This window comes from Papio anubis, chromosome 4, assembly GCF_008728515.1.
Source record: "Papio anubis isolate 15944 chromosome 4, Panubis1.0, whole genome shotgun sequence".
In the NCBI taxonomy this organism is placed as follows: domain Eukaryota; kingdom Metazoa; phylum Chordata; class Mammalia; order Primates; family Cercopithecidae; genus Papio; species Papio anubis.
In genome coordinates, this window is record NC_044979.1 from 63,262,672 (window position 1) to 63,289,859 (window position 27,188).

At 34.0% G+C, this 27,188-nt stretch overlaps 1 pseudogene; it reads left to right on the top strand.

Moving 5' to 3' along the window:
- Positions 1-22,966: 22,966 nt before the first annotated feature.
- On the top strand, positions 22,967-23,522 carry LOC108585105 (annotated as a pseudogene).
- The last annotated feature ends 3,666 nt before the right edge of the window (positions 23,523-27,188 follow it).

A 27,188-nucleotide genomic window follows, 5' to 3' on the forward strand; every position in this document is an offset into this window, starting at 1 on the left:
ATTTCTCCAAATTACTTGCTGTGTTACATTAGTGCAGGTTGCTTAATCTCTCTGTGCTTTCTTTCTTTCTTTTGTAAAATGAGTATGATAGTAATTTTCATGCAGAATTATTGTGAAGATGAAATGATAAGATATATGAAAATGTTTGACTCACTGGTGTGTTAAATATATTGTGGCCAAATTTGGTGAATTACCTCATATTAGCCCAATATGTATTTAGCTGAATTTTATTCTTCGTTGTTGACTTTAGGAAACAGTTCTTATTTGATAATAAGTTTGATTACAATCACAGTTTTCTAAATCTGAGTTTACCTTGAAAAAATCAAGTGATTTGGACACAATGTATGGAGAAGAACACATAGTTTGTAAATCTAAATCCAGTTGATAATTCTAATCCCATATCATAATCGTTAGTTCTCTATTTTGGTTAACTTTAACTGTATCATTGCAGATTTAACTCGACAAATATTTATTCATGAAAACTGCTCTTTATTGTATGTTTTTCCAAGTACATTACATGATTTGTGAAACAAAATGAACTATAATTATCACTAAAATTAAAATGTTAGGATAGTACTTTATGAAAGTTCAACAGAGACTAAATATAACACCATCTCTCTCCACAGCAAACTCAGCAATAAGCATAAGAAAGTAAAATACATAAGATCTAAGATCAGACTGCCTGGGTTGATGTAATTACTCTGCGACTAACCAGTTATGTGACCTTAGTTTAATTGTATGTAAAATGATACTAATACATAGCAATACTATGTACTGGTCCTTTCTCACATTGCTATGAAGAAATACCAGTGGGCTCACGCCTGTAATCACAGCACTTGGGATGCCAAGGCAGACAGATCACGAGGTCAGGAGATCGAGACCATCCTGGCTAACACAGTGAAACCCCGTCTCTACTAAAAATACAAAAAATTAGCCAGGCATGGTGGCAATACCTTTAGTCTCAGCTACTTGGGAAGCTGAGGCAGGTGAATTGCATGAACCTGGGAGGCGGAGGTTGCAGTGAGCCGAGATTACACCACTGCACTCCAGCCTGAGCGACAGAGCGAGACTATGTTAAAAAAAAAAAAAAAAAAAAAAAAGGAAATACCTGAGACTGCACAATTTATAAAGAAAAAGAAAAGCGGTTTAATTGACTCACAGTTCTGCATGGCTGGGGAGGTCTCAGAAAACTTATCATGGCAGAAGTCACCTCATCACAGGTGCCAGGATGGAGAATGAGTGCAAGTAGGGGAAATGTCAAACACTTATAAAACCATCAGATCTCATGAGAACTCACTCACTATCATGAGAACAGCATGGGGGGAAACTCCCGCCGTGATTCCATTACCTCCCACCAGTTTCCGCCCTAGACATATATAGATTATGAGGGTTACAATTCAAAGTGTGATTTGGGCGGGGACACAGAGCCAAAGCATATCATACTACTTACTCCGTAGTGTTGTGAGAATTAAATGAATTAATACTTGTAGAACAAATGCCTGTCACAAGCATCTCACAATACAATACACTTATTTTCTCACTGTTATCATCATTCATATTTTAATTATAGATGTGGCTTAGCTATGTCCCCAACCAAATCTCACCCTGAATTGTAATAATCCCCATGTGTCAAGGGCAGGGCCAGGTGGAGATAATTGAATCATGGGAGCAGTTTCCCCTATGCTGTTCTCTCGTGGTAGTGAATACGTTCCACGAGATCTGATGGTTTTATAAATGGGAGTTCCCTGCACAAGCTCTCTCTCTTGCCTGCTGCTATGTAGGATGTCCCTTTGCTCTTCCTTCATCTTCTGCCATGATTGGGAGGCCTCCCCAGCCATGTGGAACTGCGAGTCATTTAAACCTCTTTCCATTATAAATTATAAGTCTCAGGTGTGTTTCAGCAGCAGCGTGAGAACAGACTCATACAATTATTGTCAAGGAAAACATAACTTTTTAGAAAGATACAAAAAATATTATTTGAGGATTTAAAAAATGTGAAATCACATCAGTCATGTTTAAACTCCGCACAGACTTCTTGAAGGACTTTGCATTTGAGAAGAGGGGCTTCCATTTCTAATACTGAGGGAGAATAGCACGGCAGGTATGTGTGTATCCAGTAGAGCCACACTGCCTAGATTGGAAACTTGATTCTACCATTGCATTCACTGGACAAAATTTGGCAAACAACCACAACTGTGGCCTTCATTTTTTACCCTGTAAAGTGAGGAGAATAATAGTGCACCCCTTGTCAGTTTATAATGAAGATTAAATCACTATTTAAACGAACATGATCAAATACTATGATTAAATGGATAATAAATGCTTCATAAGTATTAACAACAATGCTTCCTTTAATGATCTCTGAAGATTAGCTACCAATAGATTGATATTAATTAAACTTATTGTGCATTTTGTTCTATAGTTTAATATTTATGTCAATCAAAAGTATCAATACTCAAGAGTACTTGATTTCTTCTTCAAAAGATGCAATTCACTGTGGTAGGCTTGCTAAAGTTTGCTAATATTCATGTTAGCAAATCTCTTAATCTGCATGTTTTTTGTCACTAATCACTACATAATCAAGTGTGCCACATATGACAGACAGATCACCTTCAGCTAAAGCAGAACGTAAGTACTATTCCTTTCTTATAAAGAAAACACTTCTCTGATGAAGAGAAATCATGCCATTTCCTGAGCAGAAGTTCACAAGGGGGTACTTGCAAAGTGAAAACGAGTCAATTTTGAGTGGAAACATAGGGAAAACTCGGAAGAAATAGTATAAAGTAAAAAAAAAAAAAAAAAAACAACTTCTTCCATGCTAAATATGACCCTTTCTTACAATGAACTATAGTTCTTTAAAAATGGAAAGCTTATTCTCTGATTATATTCTGTCATAAATCATATGGACAGATGTGCGCCTTAGTCATGCATCATGGTTGATTACCATCATTCAAGGTTTATGCAACACAGGCTGAGGATTTTATTTTTTAATTTAGAATTTAATTTTCTGATATTGTAACAGACAGAAAGTAATATCCCATGAATTTTTCTTTGTTATAGTACATCTGCACAATAGAAATATTTACATCAAACATCTTTCTTTGTGACTTTAAAATCATATATAAATCTGTTTATTCTCTTCTAAAGAGTAGCATATTTTAGTTTTTAAATGTGGTTTACAATAAAGTGTTTGAAAGTTTGTAATTATGTATTACCTTTCCTAGTTGTTAAAATAAATGGTAAATCAACACAATGTCAAAACGTGTAAATAAGTAAAATTATCTGAAGAACTAATGTTTAGCAGTGTGATGGCAGAGCCAATTTAAATTTTTGGCACAAAGTCAAGGATTTTAAAAAATTACAGTGTGTGTGAAGACCTTTCAAATATTGTTGAGCTACAGCAGCCTGACTTAGGTGGGTGGGATAAATCCATAGGATAGTTTCCTTCAAAAGCAAACTCTATAGGACCAGAGTAATCTATTGGAGTTTCCATTCAAATCTTGTTGATTAGTGCAAGTCAGAACTGTTACACAGAGAAGATTAACATGAGATTACTCAATATTTCTATTAGACAGAGTTCAGATTTGACATTGGTCATGGATATAAAGTTAATGCTGAATTGGCTTTGGAATTCCAACTCAAAGTTATCTGCCAGCTCCAATGAATGAACAAAAACAAGATTGTCATAAAGCAAAAAGAAAAGAACATATGGCTGAAACAAAACAAATGCTGTTTTTGGCTGATAGATAGCAAAATGGTAATTATATATACATTGGCAATCATATTTTATCAAATTAGAATTCTAGATAACAAAATATGTACTTTTTTTACCTTTAACAAGAAAATTCAAAATAAAGTCTGAATTTATTTTGCAAAGAGACTTCAATTTATTATGAAGCACATGGTCTTAAAAATCATTTTCTATTCTTGTGAAAAATACATAACAAAATATGCTTAGCTGAATAGACTATAATGCATAGGTGAAAATGGAAAAAAAAAACAGACTAGAGTATAATCATTAATCATAAAAATAACTTTATTCTTTCAACATTGAACAAATACTTATTGATTGATAAAATGTATAAGGCATGTGTGGTATTGTAGAAAACACTATAATTCGGTAGATTCAACCCACTCTGCCCCTCAAAGACCTTACATTCAAAAGGAAAGACAAAAAGATACTTTATATAATATGAAGCATGAAAACAAGTGGTGTCTAACAGAATAAATGCTATATATACCATAACTTATATTTGTCTTTTTAAATAACAGACCTACAGACCTGTCACAATGGAGAGTGTATATCTCTATCTATCTATCTATCTATCTATCTATCTATCTATCTATCTATCTATCATCTATCTATCTATCTACATATTTTTTAAACAGTTGTTTAGTTGGGTCAAGTATGGAGCAGGGTTCTGAACTCTGAAGTTACAGTAATGGATACATGAAGTTCCTGCTCCTATAAAACTTACATTCAAGTGAGAAGAAATAGACAATCAACTAATCAACCAAACAATCAAATTATGATTTTAAAAAAATACTACCGAAGTAGGACAAAAAAGAGAGTGATGAGAGGTGCTGTTTTAGATTGGAAGGTCAGGGAGAACTTCTCTGGAAAGGTCACATTTGCACAAAGATCTGAATGAAGACAGAAAATCTGCCACAGGATGTCTGAATCTGAGACAGAAGAGACTCAAAGTATACAGGAGGAAGTATTCTAGGAGTAGCAAGGAAGGCTGTGTGGCTGCAGTGGCCCGAGCCAGGGGACAGATGGCAGAGGAGATCAGAGACATATGAGGGAGTATAACCACCAAGAGTCTTGTAGACCGTCAAGGAATAGGCAGGCCATGAGGAAACTTGTGTTTGCAAGGTTTTGAGCAGAGGAGTGGTATGATTTGCCACATTTTATTTTATTTTAGAGAATAAAATATTTAATTATCCAGTAAAGACTGAATATATTCAAGGAACACAATGATGTTATTCAATATACATATACATTGTTTAATGATTATCACAATCAGATTAACACATCCATCACCACTTATGCTGTAATTTAAATCACCAGAACTTGTTTATCTTATAACAGAACATTTGTATCCTCTGGCCAACATCTCCCCATTTCTCCAGCCTCAAACACTAGTATCCGCTGTTCTGCTCTCAGCTTCTGTGAGTTTACCTTTTCAGATTCCACATGTAAGTGAGATCATACAGTATTTGTCTTTCTCTGTCAGGCTTATTTCACTTATCATAATGTCTTTCAGTTTCATCCATGTTATAAAAATCGGCAAGATGCTCTTCTCTTTATGGCTAAATAATATCCCTCTGTGATCTGGCCTACTTTAAAAGAACCACTCTGGCAACATGGTGGAGTATGGACTATAGAGCTGCCGGTGCAAGCATGGAGATAATTTAGAGAGCTTTTACAATAGTTTAGAGGAAAGATGCATGTTGGTTGCCTATGCAAGGGCATTCTTAGTGATAATGGTTAAATAAGTATTTCTGATCAAATTCTAAATTGATTAATTCTATAGTATGGGAGAAAAATATAAACCGAAGTTAAGTGATTTATGAAGCATAAACAATAAATATTTTCTTGAATTATTTGCTTTTGACTGATTTGGGTTTTTGAATATATAACTAAAACCCATGGGTAAATCACAGTTTCAGAAAAGATACAGAGTGACTAATTTTATTTTGTAAAATTCCTTGTGAAAAATTGAATTTATAGGTGGTATGTATTTAATAAATATTTTATGCATATTAGTTTGATGATTATTTTTATTTAGTTTTGTGAAAATTTATATGATATAAAAATTTATCCTTGTGTTGAAAATAGTCTAGAAGGCTGTTACAGGCACAATATCATAGACCTGTTTTTAAAATGATAGTTTGACAAAAACAAGCAATAGGGAAAAGACTCCCTATTCAATAAATGGTGCTGGGATAGCTGACTAGCCATACGCAGTAGACTGATGTTGGACCTCTTCCTTACACCATATACAAAACTTAACTCAAGATGGATTAAAGACTTAAATGTAAAACCCAAAACTATAAAAATCCTGGAAGACAACCTAGGCAATATCATCATGAACATAGGCATGGGCAAAGATTTCATGACAAAGAAACCAAAAGCAATCACAACAAAAGCAAAAATTGACAAATGGGATCTAATTAAATTTAAGAGCTTCTTCACAGCAAAAAAAACTAACAGAATAAACAGACAACATACAAAATGGGATAAAATATTTGCAAACTATGCACATAACAAAGGTTTAATACCCAGAAACTATAAGGAACTTAAATGTATAGGAGGAAATAATAGGTTGTCTGAAATATGCAAAATCTGTTGACGAGTTTATCGCTACTCTTAATAGATTCACAATATTTTCAGAGAGGTGCAAATTTGCATATGAGAGAATTCCAAAAGATCTTTCAAAATAAAATACGTAAAATAACTTAATTCTAGGTCATTGGTTATGTTCAATGACAGTCAGAAAGCAGGTAGTCAGTTTTCATTGAAATAATCAGGAGGCACTTCATGTAAAATGAAGTAGTCATGATGGGGAAAGGGTGAAAAAAATGCTAGGAAGGAAAGGAAAAAGAGAGAAAGGGAGGTAGTGAGAGAAAGAAAAGCAGGTAGGCAAAGGTAGTGGGAAATAATGAGCCATTGATATATGCCAAGAATTATACTAGGATTTTTTCACATATAGCAAGGTACTATCAAAGAGCATGTGTAATTTCTAACAGAATGCATGACAGCATGCAAAATTATTCTTGATTTTTATAAGATCTCTCAGGATTTGTATATGAGATCTTTAAAAAATCTATAAAATTATGACTTGTATATTATAACCATCTTTTTTTACAGAATGTTTAATTTTTCAAAGTAGCATTTTTTTGAACTAGCTCCAATTTTATAACTTTCACCACTGCTAGCTACATGAAAGTAATGTGACGTTTCATCACAGATTTCAAGCATAAAAGCATGCAAATGATGCAAGCTTCAATATAGAAAAGCAGCTATGGAACACGGTCTCTGTGATAAATGGATAATCGTAAGGCTGTTTTCCTTTTTGCTAGATTTTTTAGCCAGAGTTAAAATGTAAACTAGGATTAATGGCAACAATGTAATGTAATATTTGCATATATTTTCCACACAATCAAACAGAAAGATAATTTATAGTATGCTCTAACTTTTTGGGATAATGGTTGACAGAATACAATTTTGAGTTTATGAATTAAATCTTTATAAGTGCCTCCATTTACCTTTCAATAATCAATTTTGTTGGGTTACATATAATTTCTTTTGTACAAATAAGTGTGTTTTTAAATTATTTTTTAAAAGCCAGTGTAAATCTTTAGGAATATTACTCAGAAAACACAAAATGAATCAAATGAATAAGGACTGGAAATAAGATAAGTCAGTTACTATTTTTGGCAGACCTATGTGGCAAAAACTATTTTAGTGTTCTCATCTTTACATTTCATAATACTCATTTGCATTGTCACAATACCGCTTGATAAACATATGTAAACATGAATGACCCCTTTAACACCGTGTCCTAGAGAAAGTTCTGATATAACATAAATGTTCAGTTCTTGAAAGAAAGAAACAGTCAAAGAGAAAGAAAATGAAAGAGCAGGAGATAGAGGGGAAGAGAGACAAAATAGACAGTAATTTTTAGAACAAGAAGCTTCTTATAGGAGAAAAATATCTTTGAAAAATGCAACGTTGCTTGTAATGCATAAAATATTTGCAGGTTTTCCTTTTGATGAGATAGACTCTTATTTACATTGAATCAGTTGATTATAACTGATCTATTTCAACAACCCATGGTAAATTTATACAGAATGAAAATATCTTTTATTGTATTGACTTTTATTCATTCTGACTCACTTCCTTCCTTTGTTCATTCAACAGATATTTTCTAAGGATTTGGGGCCTCTACAAGATACTACTAGAAACACAGTTGTGAATGAAATTCAGTCTCAGCAGAAAAGGAACTCAAATTTCCATAGGAGAGAAAGGCATACAAATACATGACGGAAAGAAATGCAAAAATTTAACTGAATCACAGACACAGAGTTATACAAACTATCTGGGAAATAATTTCAACTTCCTCTCACAGATAATTTCCTAACAGAGGTCATTTTCGACCTGGAACTTTTTATTCATTTATTTATTTATTATTGTTATTATACTTTAAGTTCGGGATATATGCGCAGAACGTGCCGATTTGTTACATAGGTATACATGTGCCATGGTGGTTTGCTGCACCCATCAACCTGTCATCTACATTAAAACCTGGAACTTTTAAGAAAAAAACCTGACTGCATCAAGCAAATGAGGATGCCGTGAAGGGGGTTAAGAGAAATCAATGACATTTTGGCAGAGGTAACATTATGTATAAAGGCATGAAGGCAGTAAAACATTGAGTGTTCAAGACATTACATGCAATTTTCTGTTTCAAACCAGATATTTTAATGAAACAAGTTGGACAAAGATGAGTTTTGAGATGTGTCATTCAGCCAGGTCCAACCCTTTGAATGTGAGAACATTTTTGCTTAAATGTGGTCGTGTATATCACCACATTATGCCTGGTCTTTATTTTATTTTATTTTATTTTAGCTCATTAATTATTGTTAGTGTTAATGTATTTTACATGTGGTCCAAGACAATTCTTCTTCCAATGTGGCCCAGGGAAGCCAAAAAGATTGACATGTGTGGTCATGGCAAAAGATTTGAGGAAGACTGTAATCAAAGAAGAAACATGCACGTATCAAAATTTTAGAAAGGACAGTCTCCCAGAGACCTAGAAGAAAGACTGAACAATTAGATCATGTGACTATTATAATATCCAAGTGAACAACAATGAGATTCTAAAATAAGATGGAGGCTGTAGTTTTGCTTACTATACCCTTATAAAATATAGTGTTACATTATATTTTCGAATTGAAAATTAAAATAAACATTTAGTGCAAAATAAGAGGGAACACAATGTATAATTTCAAAAGCTGTGTTATTTTATATTACATACTTGCACTTCTCTTCTTGCTCTCTGGCCTTGAAATAAATTACAGTCCCACACTGCAAAATTTTATGGTATTATTTTTCTGGCCAACTTAGGGCTTGTAACTGCTGGTTTAATTGATGTGTTCCACTATATGATTAATTCAATAATAGTGATTTTGGGCCAATCATAATAATCCATATCAGATGCCCGACACTTTTACATAATAAGCAGAGACGAAGGCATAATCTATAAAACACAGATTCTCATAACCAATAACGTAAGTAAAATAAAGGCAAGGCCAGTTATGTGCAATATATTTTAAGGCATCATTGGCTTATACTTAGCAGAAATAAATATTTTATATCCTGGATATATGTCTCATTGCTCATTTTTACCTATATAACAAACCTGCACATGTACCCCTGAACTTAAAATAAAAGTGAACTTAAAAAAATAGATTGCATTATTAGGTATTTTCATAGCACACTTCAAAAGTGAAGTTGATAATTATCTCAAAAGTAAAGTATGGGTGAGTAAAATGACTTTTTAAATGTACCTCCTGAACAATTAGGAATTATAATATCAAACTCTGAAACAAGTAAAAAAAGTAATAAATTATCATATGCATTTAAGTAGTAAGATCTACTGACTTAAATGTTTCCAATGAAGTTCATGTGTTTCGATGAATATCATAGTAAACATTTGGAAGATACCAGTGGCAGAGTAGGTGAGGACATAAAGTAGAAAGGGACATGTACATTTTCATTTGTCTTATCACTGCAAGGGTATTACCTAGTTTATTTTTGCTTTACCACCCAAAATAGTCATCTACAATTGACTTTCCATCACTTTTTTCCCCCTGTAGTACATGGGATATGGTAGTGGTTTTTTTATTTATTTTTTTGCATGCTTAAATGACTAGGTATTTTAGAATTCTACAAGCACTTTAAAAAAAAAAAAAAATTTCAACTCCTCCATGAAGCATATACTAATGTCTGCAACGGTCCTTTCCTCATATTCTGAGATAAGAATGGTTTGGATTTTATTATATCAAAGAGGATGAAAAGTATAGAAATGGATTATGTCCTATATCTATCTCTTTGATATGCATATCTGAGGGTGGCTAGCCAAGGCATCTAAGACATAAACCAAGGATTCCATGCCATGGAAAGAAAGGAAAGAGTCATACACTGTTTTTATAGATCAAAGTCAGTATCCCAGGTTTTATATTTGAATGTCATGATCTATGTAGAAATGTACTGAATGAAGTTTCAAATAGTCAATACCTGTGACAGACATAGTTTTCTTTTTGGAACTATTGATTGCTTTTCTGAGTAATCTCCAAATTCCACTTTGAAGCCATTCAGTCTGGATCACAAAAAGACATCTTAGATGACTAAGGAATTTGCCAAGGGTATTTGGAAGAATTTTTGGCTTTCTTCCAAAGTATTTTTTAGCTTAAAATCAAGGCTTACTGTTTTATGACAAGAGCTTTTTACCTTAAACAAAGTCTGTTGAGTTTCTGCTTTTAATCCCAACACACAATTTTATAATAAAGTTTGAAAATGAAAGATTCAGGTGATTCTAGTTACATTAACTGTTTTAAATTCACTTAATTTTTAAGTTTTCATTGCCCCTTATCTACAATTCATTGAAATTGTTCTTTATTACTAGCATTTTGTGGTTTTATATGCTTCTAACTAATCATTGTTCATTATACCAAGAGAATCAGATTTCCAACTATGGTTTGATGTCATTGTGTATATACAGGACGTCCACAGGTGCCTGGAAGGCCATAAAGAAAAAGAAGGAAACCAGCCAAGATTAAAGTTTCACAGGTCCAGATGTGGCTGCTGCTGCTGTTTGGGGGGAAAAAAAAAAAACATTTTAGACCTTGACATTTCGGCATTACAGCTGGCAAGTAATAAGAGAGAATGAAGTCTGTGTGCGTGCGTGTATGCATGTGAGCATGCTCTTTTTGTGACAGAAAAGGGGGAAATGGAAGGCAGGAAAGTCCAATCTGCTGGAGTAAAATAGAAATGTGGATGAGAGACTGTTCAACCCCACTGGCAATGAGGTATTTCCCTTTTATTAATGAAATGTTCTGGCACAGTGGAAAAATATAATTTGCATGAATGAGCACATCAATCTAAAAAAGTAAAAGTCCTGACTTGTAGTCATTTCTTTCAGCTTATTCACAAAATTATCACAAGTAGGATTCAGTTGTCTTCCTCATTAGTTATTATTATTTTTTTCACATTATTCAGCTATATATATCCTTCAGAGAGAGTTCCAACAAAGGATCTGGAGACTACATAGTTCATTAAATCATGTGATATGTAAATATGGAGTGGCTCACAGCAGATGTTCCTATCAGGATATTACAAATAAATCCAAAATTCTAAGTCTCAATGACTCATTTCCAGAAAAAAAATAGCATTATATTTGCTTAATATTAAAATGTCATCAATGTGATTGCAAATTATTATGAATTATTTTTCATGTATATGTAATCTACCTCTTTTTATTTTTCACAGTGCTCATCACTGGATACACCACCAATGAAAAGAGATGTTCTTAATTCTAGTCTAGGAAGTCTTGGAGAGTAGTCTGCAGAAATCTAAATGGCAAGACAAGTTAACATCTGTTCATTCTTTACTGTAAGTCTACACTTACAGGATAAAATTGAGAAAAGACAATTTAAAATCGTCCTAATCTGAAGAAACTAATCCTTGTTTTTTTCAATGGCAATTTAGTGTGGTAGTTAAAAGAACACAGGTTTAACATGTGGCCGTGACATCAATCCAAGGCACTGATGAGTTGAAATGTATGTGTGTGTATACACACACAGACACACAGACACACAGACACACACACACATAAATCTGTGCTTTATTTAAAAGGCATAGAAGAAAAAATATTTTAACACTATTTATTAGTTCTTACCCCAGAGTAAATGTTCACATTCTTGACTATATTAAAACATTCAGTTTCTTTATTAAGTTTGCTACACTGAAATATGTTATTGTTTACATGTCTCGACTTATTACATATATATTATCAATGTAGTGACTTAACATTTCAGGGTTATAAATCATTTTATCACTTAGGATAAGAAACCGAAATAATGCAATCTCATTCTATAAAGAGTCTTGATTCCAGCTAAGACTCTTATCATTAATAATATATCAGGACTTGATTTAGGGAGTCACTTCATTAGTTCTTTAGTTACCTCTATTGATACTATTTTCGTGAAATTGCTGGTCACGATGGAGCATGTCTTATATAAGATGTGAAAAATGACAATAGCAACTTCGTAATTCTTGTGTCAAATTAGAAATTGCTTTTAAAACTTGCTATCTTCCAAAATCCTCAGTTGAAGCACCTACCAAGATTTTTATCACAAAAAAACTTTAAGACCTCCCTTGACACTCCCTAAGTTGGTGTTTTCACCTCCCCTAGATTGTACAAAATGCAACACAAGGAAGAAAGTATTCCTTAATACTAGTTGGAATGCTAGTTGGCTAGTATTCCAACTCAGTAACACTCTAACTTGACCATAATGATATTGAAGCTTTTCTACAACACTGACTCTAGAGTCTTTAGCTTCATCATTTACTTCTTTACCATAATGCTTAGTACACATAGAGGAAACTAAAACAAGCAAAGAAACAACACAATGAGGTGAGGAGAGTGGCTTTAGTTAATAGAATGATACCAAGGAGTACTTGATTATTATTTCAAAATTTCAAACTGTTCTAGCTTGCCAGGATATACTCTACTTTCCAAAGAAAAATTGAAATGAAGAAAAATACAGTTCTAAGACAAGAAAGTAAGAACATAATCTGATAAATATACTAATTTTGAAATGTTTTAAGGAAGGACATTTTCAAAGGTGTAATGCCTATGAGCACTGACACTTTTCTCTTTTGTTTTCAGCTTGTGACTTTTAACCAAGACATATGGTATACATACAAAGTTACTAAATATCTGTTATAATTTAAATGAATTCTAAGCCTTGGGGCAGCAGGGAGGTTATTTTTAAATTTTAAAGGGAAACTACTTTTGAATTTGCCATACTACATTGTGTTCCATTGCAAGAAATTTAATCTGAATGCACTGAAGAGATGTAGTTTTTACTTTCTGGATTGTGCTATATCCTATATTTAACAGATTTTTGTCATATTCTTAAAGTCCACCAAATGTACTGAAAAGTAATAGTATACATCCATGTCTTTCTTTTCTTACAATTGACTAAATACTAAAAACAATAGTTTTTTTCTTAAAAGTTAATCATCTAAAACGCAATAAGTAATCACAAACTAAACTTTGATCACTGCTAGTTTAAGTTCTGTCTACATAATTGCAAATCTCCGAATTGATCTTTTTAAAAGTAAATATTTTGGAATAAAAATTTATTTTCCATTTATATATTTGCTATTCTATAAATTTTGTTTTCATAAATATATTTATAAATTTTATATAATGAAGATTTCAGAGTAACAATGAAAATATTTTTATTATTAAATTCTAAAGTTAACCTCTACGTTCATAATCTATAATTTACCTCGTGAATTTCAATCTAATTTCATATAACCTGAGATGAGATTTTATGGATGAGAAAAGTTTCCAGAAAACTAGACTATTTACAATGTATAATTAAATAAATAATAAAAATATTTTATTAAACTAATGGCTTGTAATAAAATAATTTTAGCCCTCCATTCTTCCCCTTATTTCCTGCCCTCTTCCTCCAACTGTTTCCTCACTTTTCCTCCTTGCTTCCCGTCTTGCTCTTCCCTGGTCCTGGCCCTCGCTTCTCGCCACCTTCCCATCGTCTGTCTTGTTTTCCTATTTCTCCCCTAACCTGCTGCCTCCTGGTCACCTCCATCTTCTTTTCCACAACCTCGATCCTCCCTTTTGCTACCTCCCCTTCCACTTGCCCCCTTGCTTCTTCCCTCCCGTCTCGATCCACTTTTCACCCCTCCATCTTCTCTCTTGTTTCCCTCTCACTCACACCCTCTGCCCTCCCACCATTCCCACCCTTTCTCCTGGCCCTGCTCCCTGGCTCTTCCGCGGCCCTTCCTCTTCAATTTCCCCCTAAGTCCCACCCCTAATTTTCTACTTAGACCGCCCCCTCATTTTCTGCTTAGACTCATGCCCTCAAAAAAAAAAGAATAATCGTTTTATTTTGACATTTTGTGTAAAAATCTTTTAAAAATTTATTACAATTTCTAATATGTTGTATATACTTTCTACTATAGTTTAATATTTCCTTACTGATATGAATTCACCCTTAAAAATTTCAATTATTTGAAATACTTTGAATCTATTCTGTAAGATAGGGAGGACAAATTCTCTAAATTACTAGAATTTCCTATTGAGTTTTGTATTTTTCTCCACTATTAATTTATTATGAATGTTGGTTGCAAGTAGAACTTAAGGTAATAGGCTTGTAAAATACATGTAATTGTACATAATTTCAGTGGGTCTTGGTATAATGACGGATCACACTACTTTTATAACAAAAAAACATGAGTTTTACAAATTTTGCGTCTTTATTCCTCAGATATTTTGTATTTATATTTTGAGTATGAAGGGTCATTCCCTCATAAAAAAGATATTTTTACATTAGCAAATATAGGTTATAGTTGTGGAAGATAGTAATTTATTAGTCCAACTAAGAAATTGTGATGTGTGTGTGTGAGAGAAAGTGGGAGCGAAAGAGAGATCTATCTTAATATCTGTCATATACACACACAATATGTTTAGTTCTTGCTGAAAAGTGAAGATTATGCAATTCACATTTTCTTTGGGAATTTGATCATGTTATCTTTAAACGACAGACATTTATGAACTACGGAATGGCATCTAAAGCAAAGGAGTTATAATTAACAATAAGAATGAATGTATGACCTTAAAGAGTGAATATACTAACTAATTTTGTTTACTGACATTATCTCAAATTTCAGAAGTGGTCTAAAGAAGCCCTGCCTATTTGAAATACAACGTGGGCTACGTATTTAATTTTAAATTTCCTAGCAGTCACATTAAAAAAAAATAAATTAAATTAAAAGGTGAAAGGAACTTTAATAGTAGATTTTATTTTACTTAATATATCTACTAAAGTATTATTTCAATGTGTAATAATTTAAAATTTATTGACATATTTTATGTTTTTTTTTTCTTATTTTGTCTTCAAAATCTATACATTTCAACCCAGATTAGTCCAGTTTAAGAAATCAGATGCCACATGTGGCTACTTGGTATTTACAATATTGGACAACACAGGTCTATAGTGTAGCTAAAATCCAGTAACAGCATGATCTTCTTTAAAAAATATCAGAGCACCTTCTTCCTAGACACCATATTTAGAAGAATATAAGCAGGCAACTGTCACATTTAAATATTACAATGACTATAGAAACAAACCTTCTATGAGTGCAATTAAGAGGAAACTTTTCAAAACAGAGGAGTTAATTAAGTAGAAAATGTGTGGTTAAATCCACACAAAAAATGTTGGATGGAAAGATCCTTTTCTAAACAGAAGAACACCAAACATAAAAGGACAGGGGAGGGGCTGAAACTTAGCATAGGCAAAAATTACCATATTTACTGAATAGAAGGCCAGTTTGGCTCTGGAAAACTTCTTCTTTTTTCCCCCCAGAGAGAATGGCCACACGCCAATAGATACAGGCCTAAAATAGAGTATATACTATGGTAACCATAGTAATGAGTAGATGGAACTAAAAAAAACTGGTCTTGGGTGAGCAGATGTTCAGTCAAAGCAAGAATGAAAACATGAACTGCATTTCACAACCTCCATTTTATCTACATACAGTAGGACAGTGTTCTATGAGCCTGTGAGAGAAATGTACTGAAGGAGGAGGAACCAGAATGCCAGGAACGCCTTGTTATCAGTACAGGCACACAAAGCTAGGTTCCAATAGAAGAATTCATCAGCAAGAAACATCCCCAAGTAAGGCTATGAGAGATTGATACATATTCCAATTACATCTATATCTACATTCATGCATGTACACTTTACTAAGTAAAGTAGCATGTCTTGTAATCTTGTAAAATAGTCTGTCTAGGTTGAAGTATGAAAAAATTATGTACTATTTCTCAATTTCCTTCAGGAAGTCTAACTTAAATATAATTTTTCTAAGAATAACATGGTTATCTATATCATGCCAACACCTTCCTAGACTTCAAGTTATTTTTACTGCAGAACTAGATCAGCGTTGTGGTTAGGAAGGAATATTATGCAGATTGCCTGGGTTTGAATCCTAGCTCACCAGATGACTTTGGACAAGTAACTTAAACTCCTTAAGACTCAGTTAACTCACTTTCAAAACAGAATTAAATAATGTCAATTCATAGTATTGATATGAGGATTAACATGAAGAAATTAGGTGTGTCTGGCACACAGCATTAACAAATTTTAGTTATTTTTAACAATAATTCATTGTTATTTTTATGCCATATGCCAATAAATTCCCAAAGACCTGGCAAGAAAAACATTGAAACTATGTTTTACTGTGCCTAGCACATTTTTGTTGATGCATGTGTAATATATACATAAATGCACGAAAAATGTACAGAGACCCATGTCCACATATACTTCTATATTTTCCATCCCTTAAAGCAGGCATCTGATGAGAAAATAAAGTCATACCCAGAGAAGACAGGTAGTTCTCATCTTCCAATGTGCTGTTTGGCTAACAATCCATCATTGCATTCATCTGGCAGTGTTTCAAAACATATCCCAAGCTGCAGAAGACTACTGAGCCAGAGGAGCACTGAGTCATAATTAGCTCAAGATTAAAGTTCACCAAGGAATGGATTCAAATTCAATTTAACACAAAAAGGCTTTAGAAGGAGGGATCATTGTGTTGAGATCTCAATGAAGCAAGCTTGCATTCTTGATTATTGGAAACTTCTTGATAAAGAATCTCCCTAGATCCTTAAATGCTTTGTGCAGCTGGGGTTTGAGGTCATACTTTTCACTCCACTTGGTGTGGGAAAGAGAGTTGGCACATGCTTGTCTTGATCTACATGTAGCCCCAAAGGATTCTCAAAGAAAGAACAAAAGCAGACAGAATTGCCTTGCAAGAAATGTTTCTCAACAATAAATTTCAGAAACCAGTGCTATATCTGGGAGGAGAACATTTCAAATACAAGTTGAATGATAAACCCCACTGGTCAGGGACAGAAAGTCTTATCAAAGGTCTAAAAAAAGCTTTATGTTATCCAAAGTTTAACAAAAGCCTACACATAAAGACTTTTATCATAATGTTATACACACTTATACATATATACACACACATATCTCTATACATATATACCTATATAAGTACATGCATATACTGAGTATATGTGTGTTTGTGTGTGTGGGTGTATGTGTATATATATATAAAATAGAGTATGTGTATATATATGCATATATATAAATAAAATAGTGGAGAATGTTCCATATATCCCAATAAGGGGTCAGTACATATGAAATGAATACGAATTATGTTCTTATGTAATACAGAAGAGAAAAAGAAACCCATTAAGATAGCTAGAGTAATACAAATCTGTGTGCTTCCATATCATTTTAACTATAACCAAAGTGTGGGTTGAGGAGGAAGTTAAACCATAAATTAAATAATTGTTTAGAATTACATTCCTCCCAAATTTTTGCATCACCCCACTCTTGCATTAGGAGAGACAATAAGAGTAGATTATTAAAATGGTAATACTCTTAATGTTTTATAGATTGACATTTATGATGCCCAAGAGCTTAAAGAAATGTTAGTGTCACCTTGCATTTAAGTTACCCTCAGACTTTATTTATAATACTCCAGGATTACTCCTTTGCAGCTAAGGATAAATATTTGAAGAAGTAGGAAGTTTGACACAGAGATTAGGCATAAATGAATACAATGGTACTAAAATGGCAGAGATGTGGATTTAGAAAAGCTTGCATCCATACAAGAACAAAAATCTTTAAATTCCAGTTCTATCTTCACATGGACCTTGTCAATAATGTTCATTGAACTGAAAAAATTTAGAAGCTGGAAGAATAAAAGACTAATTTGCCAATGTAGTTTGCTAACATTCCGTAAAAGAAGACGGACAAAGTTTTAAAATATTAAGTGAACTTGTTTTAATCACTGATGGGAACAAGAGAACTGCATGGCCAAATCTAGTTTTGAAAAATTGGAACAAAAACATGTTTTAGGTTATTTTCATCAGATGTGAGGTTTTACTTGAATTTGCTCTTTGTTTTTATATGTTATAGCTCAGATGTCTGTGGTAGGTTCCATTCTCCAATTTGGTATATATATATCCCATATATTGGATCTGTAGTAATAATTTAGTGCCAGGAATTGCTTTAGGCTTTTCAGGAATTAACTGTTCAAATGGTGTGCCCTTGGAAAATTACAAATCAAAGCATGGGCACTAACTGAATCAATATAATTGCCCTCTATTTGGTGTGGGCTTGTGTGTTGAAAAAATATATAATCCTAACAAAAGTAGATGTTTTGGGGACTAATAGAGGCACAATAAGAGAGATCAGACTCTCTTTGCAAGGTCAATTAGAGACTACTTGTGCAATTTCCCTCCTGTCTAATGGCCTTAATATAACCACATATTCTTATTATTGCTCGAAAGTTATTGAACATATGTAATTGGTGTATCTGCCTTTGTGGGTCCCTTCAATATTTCTGTTCAAGGCAGCTGCACTTGAAGCTTAAGGGTTTGCAGCTGTTGGAAGCTATATCAGGAACGTGAGGGTTTGGCACTCATTTTCATAGTTCCTACTGTGTAGAAGTTTGGCAAGAACTGTGGAAAGGGTATGGTGACTTAAAGAATGTTTGTAAAACTTTCCCCCATCATTGTGGTTCTGAGCACATAAGGTCTGGAGTTGGAGAATATAAGGGTGGTTATTTTGATTGGGGCATTTGGGTTCCATTTATACAATTAACCGTAAGGGCAAAACATTCTGAGATTCTGCTTAAATTTCATTTTTTCCTTGATAAGTACAGTAAAAAGAATTCCGTGAAGTAGAGCTCAACGGTATGTCATTTTCTCAGTTCCAAAAACAATTTTCAAAGCTTTAACATGATCATTCATATATGTAACATCTTTAAGGAACATATTAATGATGGTAATCCTAAAAAATTTTTCAAGCTCATAAAACTATTTTATTCACATACATTGGGGAAAAATTATAATCCTCAAATCATCACATAGAATATTTGAAGTCACTTTAGAAATAAACCAGTCATGGAGGATTAAAAAACATTACTTTAGAAAGAAAATTTAATGAATTTTAGCTTTGCCCAAAAAGGATATTTTGTAAAATTACCATACTGTGATGTAGTGATATTTATGACAAGATTATTTAGTTCCTATAAAGAAAAAGAAATAGTTAATATATTTTTACAATTTCTGAAAGTGTGATTATTATAAACTATGATTCTCAATGCTTGTAAGAGGAAATTTGAGAAGGTGACATTTTCCTGGGTAGATTTTAAAATAATATGTTAGAAGAGATTAATAATTCAAAGGTATCTCTATTTCTTGATTGATCATAGCATGTAATTAAAAGATATTTTTCAACTCTAGTAATTTTGAATTCAGTTTAGCCATAGAATCACACTAAATTCAGAATGAATTTATCTAGATGGATATAGATATAAATACTTTGAGAATATTCGTGTCAGGTTAGCTATGCTATTAATCAATTTGTAATTGTTTCAACATTTCTGATGAAAATGCATCAAAAGGCTTAGTGTGGTGGCTCACGCCTGTAATCCCAGCACTTCGGGAGGCTGAGGCAGGTGGATCACCTGAGGTCAGGAGTTCGAGACCAGCCTGGCCAACATGATGAAACACCATCTCTACTAAAAATACAAAATATTAGCTGGGAGTAGTGGTGTATGCCTGTAATTCCAGCTACTCAGGAGGCTGGGGCAGGAGAATCACTTGAACCCAGGAGGCAGAGGTTGCAGTGAGCCTAGATCACACCACTTGTACTCCAGCCTGGGCAATAAGAGCAAAACTCCATCTCGGAAAAAAAAATGCATCAAAATAACTATATGTACATCAAATACATCAAAGTATGCATATATACTTTTTAATATATATACTCTGAGGCATTTATTTACATATTTGATAGATTTATATTTTTGGAGAAAATATTTACATTTCTCAGAGAAAATATAATGATGCATAAAAACAAAATAGTAATTAATAATAATCCTCCATAAAAATATTTGGAATGTGAAAGGGAAATTTCAATTCTTCTGATAGGATTAATCTTGGCGATGGTTATATTTCCATGTACAAATCAAAATAAAGAAAAACAGATAAATGAATTCCTCAAAATTAGCTTTTCAAGCATATCAGTGGAATAATTTAACAAGTAAAGTTTCTGCTACACTTCATGTAGACGTGATTTACCACAACATCAACCATATGGTATGCACATACTCTGTACTATCCCTTGTTCAGGCTGTTAGCATGAGAGTATATCCAACTAAGAAATTCATCTAGTACCATTTATTAAACATTTCTTTTGTGTGAAATATTGGAGATTCAAATATTGTTTTCGAGTTGTTCTCTGTATGTTTGTTTTATCATCTTCAAAGAATATTTCAGGGTAAGATTAGTTTTGCCACCTTTTAGGAAATGTCATTAAACTCCAAGTCATTAAGATAATTTTTTTCTAAATTAAAAAGTAAATCACAAGCAAGTTGTCAACATTCTGATTCTTACACTAGTTCATAAATCTAGTTGTCTGAAACCTAGGAGTCATTATTTCCTCTGTATTCTTTTCCATCCCACATTCATTCCATCAGCAGGTCCTGTGAATAATACTTTCTGAGTAGTTCTTGATTCCCTCTTTGTCTCTATTTCTGCCCTGACAGTATCTATCTAAGCCTTCACCCTTCATCATCTCAAATCTGGGTGACTGAAATAGCCTCTTTATTATCACATTCACTGTAGTTGTCCTTTAATGTAGTCTCCACACTGCTTTCTGCTAAAGTGACTTTTAAATCTACAAATCCGGTCATGTTAGCTACGTATCCCAGCATGTTCCCCCTTTCAGACTTTGAAATCAGCAGTATGACTGCAGAGACCACCTTTTTAACTAAAAACTTCTGGTGCTGCTTTTAGGAGTTTATGCCCCTCACGCTTTAGAATCTTTGCCCACCCTGCCTTCTCCCCTCCAAATCAATTACTTTCTACTCATTCTTCACATGTCATCTCAACTCAGTGAAGCCTTTCCGAAATTATCAAGTCAGATTCATTTGTTCCTTGCCACTATAATATATGTTTTTGTTTTTTTTTTTTAATGGAGTTTAGCCCTTGTTGCCCAGGCAAGAGTGCAATGGCATGATCTTGTCTCACTGCAACCTTTGCCTCCCGGATTCAAGCGATTCTCCTGCCTCAGCCTCCTGAGTAGCTGGGATTACAGGCATGCACCACCATGCCTGGATAATTTGGTATTTTTAGTAGAAATGGGGTTTCTCCATGTTGGTGATCCTGGTCTCAAACTCCTGACCTCAGGTGATCTGCCTGCCTTGGCCTCCCGAAGTCCTGGGATTACAGGTGTGAGCCACCACGCTTGCCACTATAGAATTTTTTTACTTTACTATTAAAGGTTACAATCATATTTTTGTGATTGTTTATTTAACATCTACACGATGAAGGTCATGAACACAAGAATCTCTATGTTCAAATGAATTAAATGAAAATTGAGATTAAAAATAATTCAGAAGGAATATAGGCCTTCAAATTATATTTTTCAAGTAAATGAACATTTCAGGGAAAATAAGAGGTCTACAAATGCAGGAATAAGGAGAACCTTATGCACGTGTGCATGCGCGTGAGTGTGTACGTGTTTTTCAATAGACTTGCTTCAGTTGTAAATTTTCCACATCTCTTGAACAAACACACTATTTACTACGGTTGGCAATTATGTGTATAAATAATTAGTTGCTAATATTATTCTTAAAATTGAGGAATAAACATTGAGTTATGAGAATGCAAAAGAAGAAAATAATAATTCTACCTGTAGACAGTGGGTAAGGAATTATAGAGATGAGGGATTTTGTGCCAGGCCTTGAATGGTGACAAAAATTTCAGGAAGCGCATGAATGGCAAAGAACACTATAGGCAGTGCAAACTATGTGAGCAAAATTATGGCCTCCTGATTGTGCTTAGTGTATTTTTGAAATTTTAAGCAGCTACTTATGAGTGAATAATACAAATAACAAGTATTTAATGAGCATTTACCAAGTATGCTTTGAAATGTACACTTTCACTTAATTCTCACAAGCATATCATGTATGCACTGCTGTTACCAATAAAATTCATACACCAGAGTGTTCCAAATGCTCAAACTAAGCATTAGAGCATTTTAGTAAAATTTGCATGAATGAATAGCAAAGGAATAAATATATCTGAACTCAGACGCCCACAAACTTGACTACCAAATTATACTTACTCTTGAGGAGTAGAGGCAGAAAGGGGTGAAACTGGAATTATAAATGGTAGTTGAATTGTGAGTGTATTGGATTCCATGTATAGGAGTTTAAACTTTGTCCTGTTGGCAACTGAAAACAATGGAAAGTCTAATCATAGGGTGATTATAATCCAATATAATTTTTTGAAAGATTTGTAGGGTGGACCATATGGGAAATTAATGAATGCAAATTGATTAAATTGCCTATGACTGCATTAAATTGCATATAACTGAGCTAGGCAGCTAGAAAACTTAAAGGTAATTTAATTCAGCCAGTTTCTAAAACTAAATACTGAGTGATTATGGAATCCTGCTTCAAATTCTGCCAAATGCTGACTCTCTAAGGGAAAAGTGTCTAGTGAGGGTAAAACGGCTTTGAGAAATAGCTGAGGTGCTATGAGACAGCCAAGTGGAGATGTCAATATAAAATTAGCAATATGGATGGGGAGAGGAGGTCTAACTCATGATACAAATAGAAAAATTGTGGCTGGGCGCAGGGGCTCACTCCTGTAATCTCAGCACTTTGGAAGGCGGAGGGGAGAGGAGAGGATCACTTGAGCTCAGGAGTTTAAAACAAGCCTGAGGCTCTTTTCCTTTCTCCGCCATCGTGGTGTGTTCTTGCCTCCACTTCTCGCCATGTCTTCTCACAAGACTTTCAGGATTAAGCGATTCCTGGCCAAGAAACAAAAGCAAAACCGTCCCATTCCCCTGTGGATTCGGATGAAAACTGGAAATAAAATAAGGTACAACTCCAAAAGGAGACATTGGAGAAGAACCAAGCTGGGTCTATAAGGAATTGCACATGAGATGGCACATATATTTGTGCTGTCTGAAGGTCACGATCACATTACCATATCAAACTGAAACTGTCACCACTCTCTGGAGAGTTCGACGTATTTTCCTCTCTGAACCTATTATGAATGTGTTGGTTGGCTAGGTCCAGTAATAAATATGTGAGGCCTTTCATTTCAAAAAAATAAATAAATAAATAAAACAAGCCTGAGGAACATAATAAGACTTCATTTCTATGAAAAACAAAACAAAACAAGCAAACAAAAAAATAGTCACATGTAGTGACATGCACCTGTATTCCTAGCTACTCAGGAGGCTGAGATGGGAGGATCACTTGATCCCAGGAGATTGAGGCTTTGCAGTGAGCTATTATCACGCTGCTGCACTCCAGTCTGGGCAATTGAGTGACACCTTGTCTTAGGAAAAAAAAAAAAAAAAGAAAATTTGTAATATTCGTATAGACATTATTTAAAGAAGGAAGTAATTTGACTTTACAAAAATACATTAATACTTATGCAAAATATTTATTATATCAGAATATGGTTATTCCTGGCACTGCAATTCATTCAAATGGAAATGTTTGTCCATACACTCAGTATAGATTTTTTGACAATACTTTCAATATTATGAAGATAAACATTAGTGTTTCCAGCTAATGTTGCATAACAAGCAAGGGCCAGATTTACCCTTCCACTTAAACAAACAGAAAAACAAACACAAAATACACACACAAAAAAATGGTTGACAGGCATTAAACAAAAGGTAGAGCAAAACTGTGATCTCTCAGAGAAGAGCAATTAATAAGGTGAGCCTTACAATTGCACCAACGTGTTTCTGGGGAGTGGTATCCAGAGGGCAGTGCAGAGAAAGGGAGAAGACTCAAGAATTGAACAAAATTTTTACTGAGTTGAGGATAGAAAACTAAGTTCCAAAAGGCCAATGCAGTTAGACTTTGATGGTTAGAGTCATGGAAAAGAGAGAGATGCACAGGGCAAGAGAGAGGCCTCTGTCTGTTTGCCGTGTGCTCTGTCCTCAAGTCTTTAACTGACCACTGATCTACTCAGGTGTGAGAGTAGACTACAAAGGGAAGGAGAAAGAACTATTTTAAAAAGGAATAGGCAGAAAAATATCTGGAGCTCAAGGATTACAGTTCATGCTTCCATTAGTTAGAGTGGGAAGCCTTCTGAGCACATGAAGAGTTAAGTAGAATCCTTAGATTTATTCAAAATTTAAAACATCACTTTGAGAAACACTGTTAGGGAAACAATAAGGCAAGGCATACACTGAAATAAAATATTTTCAAAACACATACTGGAAAAACACTTTTACCCAGAATACGTAAAGAACATCTACAACTCATTAATAATAATACTATTTAAACAATGTCTGAAATATTTACATAGACACTATACCAAACAATAAACAGGTATACCTCAGAAATATTGAGCAAATATCTCAATAAAGCATGCCACAGGAGTTTATTGATTTCCCAGTGCATATAAAAGTTATGTTTACACTATACATAAAATGCTAGCAATCATTTGAGCCTTAAGTGAGTCATAATCTTTTTGTTGGTAGGAGATCTTGCCTCGATGTTGACAGCTGCTGACTCATTAAGGTGGTGGTTGCTAAAGGTTGAGATGACTGGAGAAGATACTGAAAATAAAAAAATAAAATTTGCCACATTGATTGGCTCTTCCTTTCACAAGAAAACTTCTCTGTACCATGCGAAGCTGTTTGATAGTGATTTACACACAGTAGAACTTCTTTCAAAATTGGAGTCAATCCTTTCAAATCCTGCCCCTACTTTAGCAACTAAGTATATGTAATATTCTAAATCTTTTGTCATTTTTACAGTGATCACAACATTGTCACCAGGAGGAGATTTATACTCAAGAAATCACTTTGTTATACACCCATAAGAAGCAACTCCTTATCCATTGGAGTTGTAACATGAGATTGCAATAATTTAGACAGAACTTCAGGCTCTGCTTCTAATTCTAGTTCTCTTGTTATTTGTGCCACATACGCCATGACTTGCTCCACGGAAGTCTTCAACACTTCAAAGTGATCCATGAGGGTTGGCATCAACCTCTTCCAAACTCCTGCTAATGATATTTTAACTTTCTCCCATGAACTACAAATGTTCTTAATGACATGTAAAACGGTGAAGGCTTTCTAAGCCAGGCATTGACATTTCTCCAGCTATTAAAGTCCTAGGCAACTTCTTCCATTAGACAGCTGTCTCATCTGCACTGAAAATCTGTTGTTTAGTGTAGTTACTTTTGCCAATGATCTTAGCTAGACATGGATAACTTGCTGCAGCTTTTACATCAGCACTTGCTGCTTCACCTTATACTTGTAAGTGATGGAGATTGGATCTTTTCTGAAACCTCGTGAACCAACCTCTACTAGCTTTAAATGTTTCTTCTTCAGCCTCCTCATCTCTCTCAGCCTTTATAGAATTGAAGAGAGTGAGAGCCTTGCTCTGGATTAGGATCTGGTTTAAGGAATGTTGTGGCTGGTTTGATCTTCTATCCAGACCACTAAAAATGTCTCTTTATTAGCAATAAGTCTGTGTTGCTTTCTTATCATTTGTGTATTCTCTAGAGTAGCACTTTTAATTTCCTTCCAGAACTTTTAATTTGCATTCACAACTTGGCTAACGGCTTGGTGCAAGAGGCCTTGCTTTTGGCCTATCTTAGCTTTTTAAATTATTTATAGCTTTTTATTTTAAGTGAAAGATATGTGACTCTTCTCCCACTTGAACACTTAGAGGCCATCGTTGAGCTACTAATTGGCCTAATATCAATACTGTTGTGTCTCAGGGAATAAGGAGGTCTGAGGAAAAGGGCACACATCAACAAATGGCTGGTCAGTGGAGCAGTCAGAACACACCAACATTTATCTATTAACTTTGCTGTCTTACATGGGCATAGTTTGTGATGTCCCAAAACAACTATAATAGTAACATCAAAGATAACTAATCACAGATCAACATAACTATAATAATAGGGAAAAACTTTAAAATAATGCAAGAATTACCAAAGTGTGACACAGAGACATGAAGTGAGCACATGGTGTTGGGAAAACGATGCCAACTATTGCTTAACGCAGGGTTGCCAGAAACCTTTGGTTTGTTAAAAAAAAAAAAAAAAATTATCTGCCATTTGCATAAAGTAAAGAACAATAAAAGGAATTATTTCCATATAGCAATGGCAAATAAGCACATGAAAAGAAGCTCACCATCATTAGTCATGAGAGAAATAAAAATGAAAACAAAATGAGCTACTAATACAATACGGATAACACTAAAATGCTAATAACATCAAGTGTTAATGAAGATGTTAAATTTACCTATATTATTTGTGAAAATACAAAATTGTATGACTGCTTTGGAAAACAAGTCAGCAGTTTCTCATAAAGGTAAACACAGATTGTCTCATACCCAGGGAATCGCAGTGCTAGATATTTATCCAAAAGAAATGAAAACATGCATTTCCACAAAGACTTACTCAACTTTATTCTTAATAAACAAAAAAGGCAGCTTTATTCTTAGTAGGGAATTACTAAAAAACAAAACAAATTTCCAACAACTGATGAATAAATGAATAAATTATGGTGTATTCATAAAATGAAGCACTACTTAGCAATAATAAAAACAGCTTACATGCAACAAGAATGATTCTTCAAAGTTTGTGTGTGTGTGTGTGTGTGTGACAAGAGAGTCTCGCTCTGTTGCCAGGCTGGAGTGCAATGGCATGATCTCAGCTCATTGCAACCTCCTCCTACAGGGTTCAAGTGATCTCCTGCCTCAGCCTCCTGAGCAGCTGGAACTACAGGCACGTGCC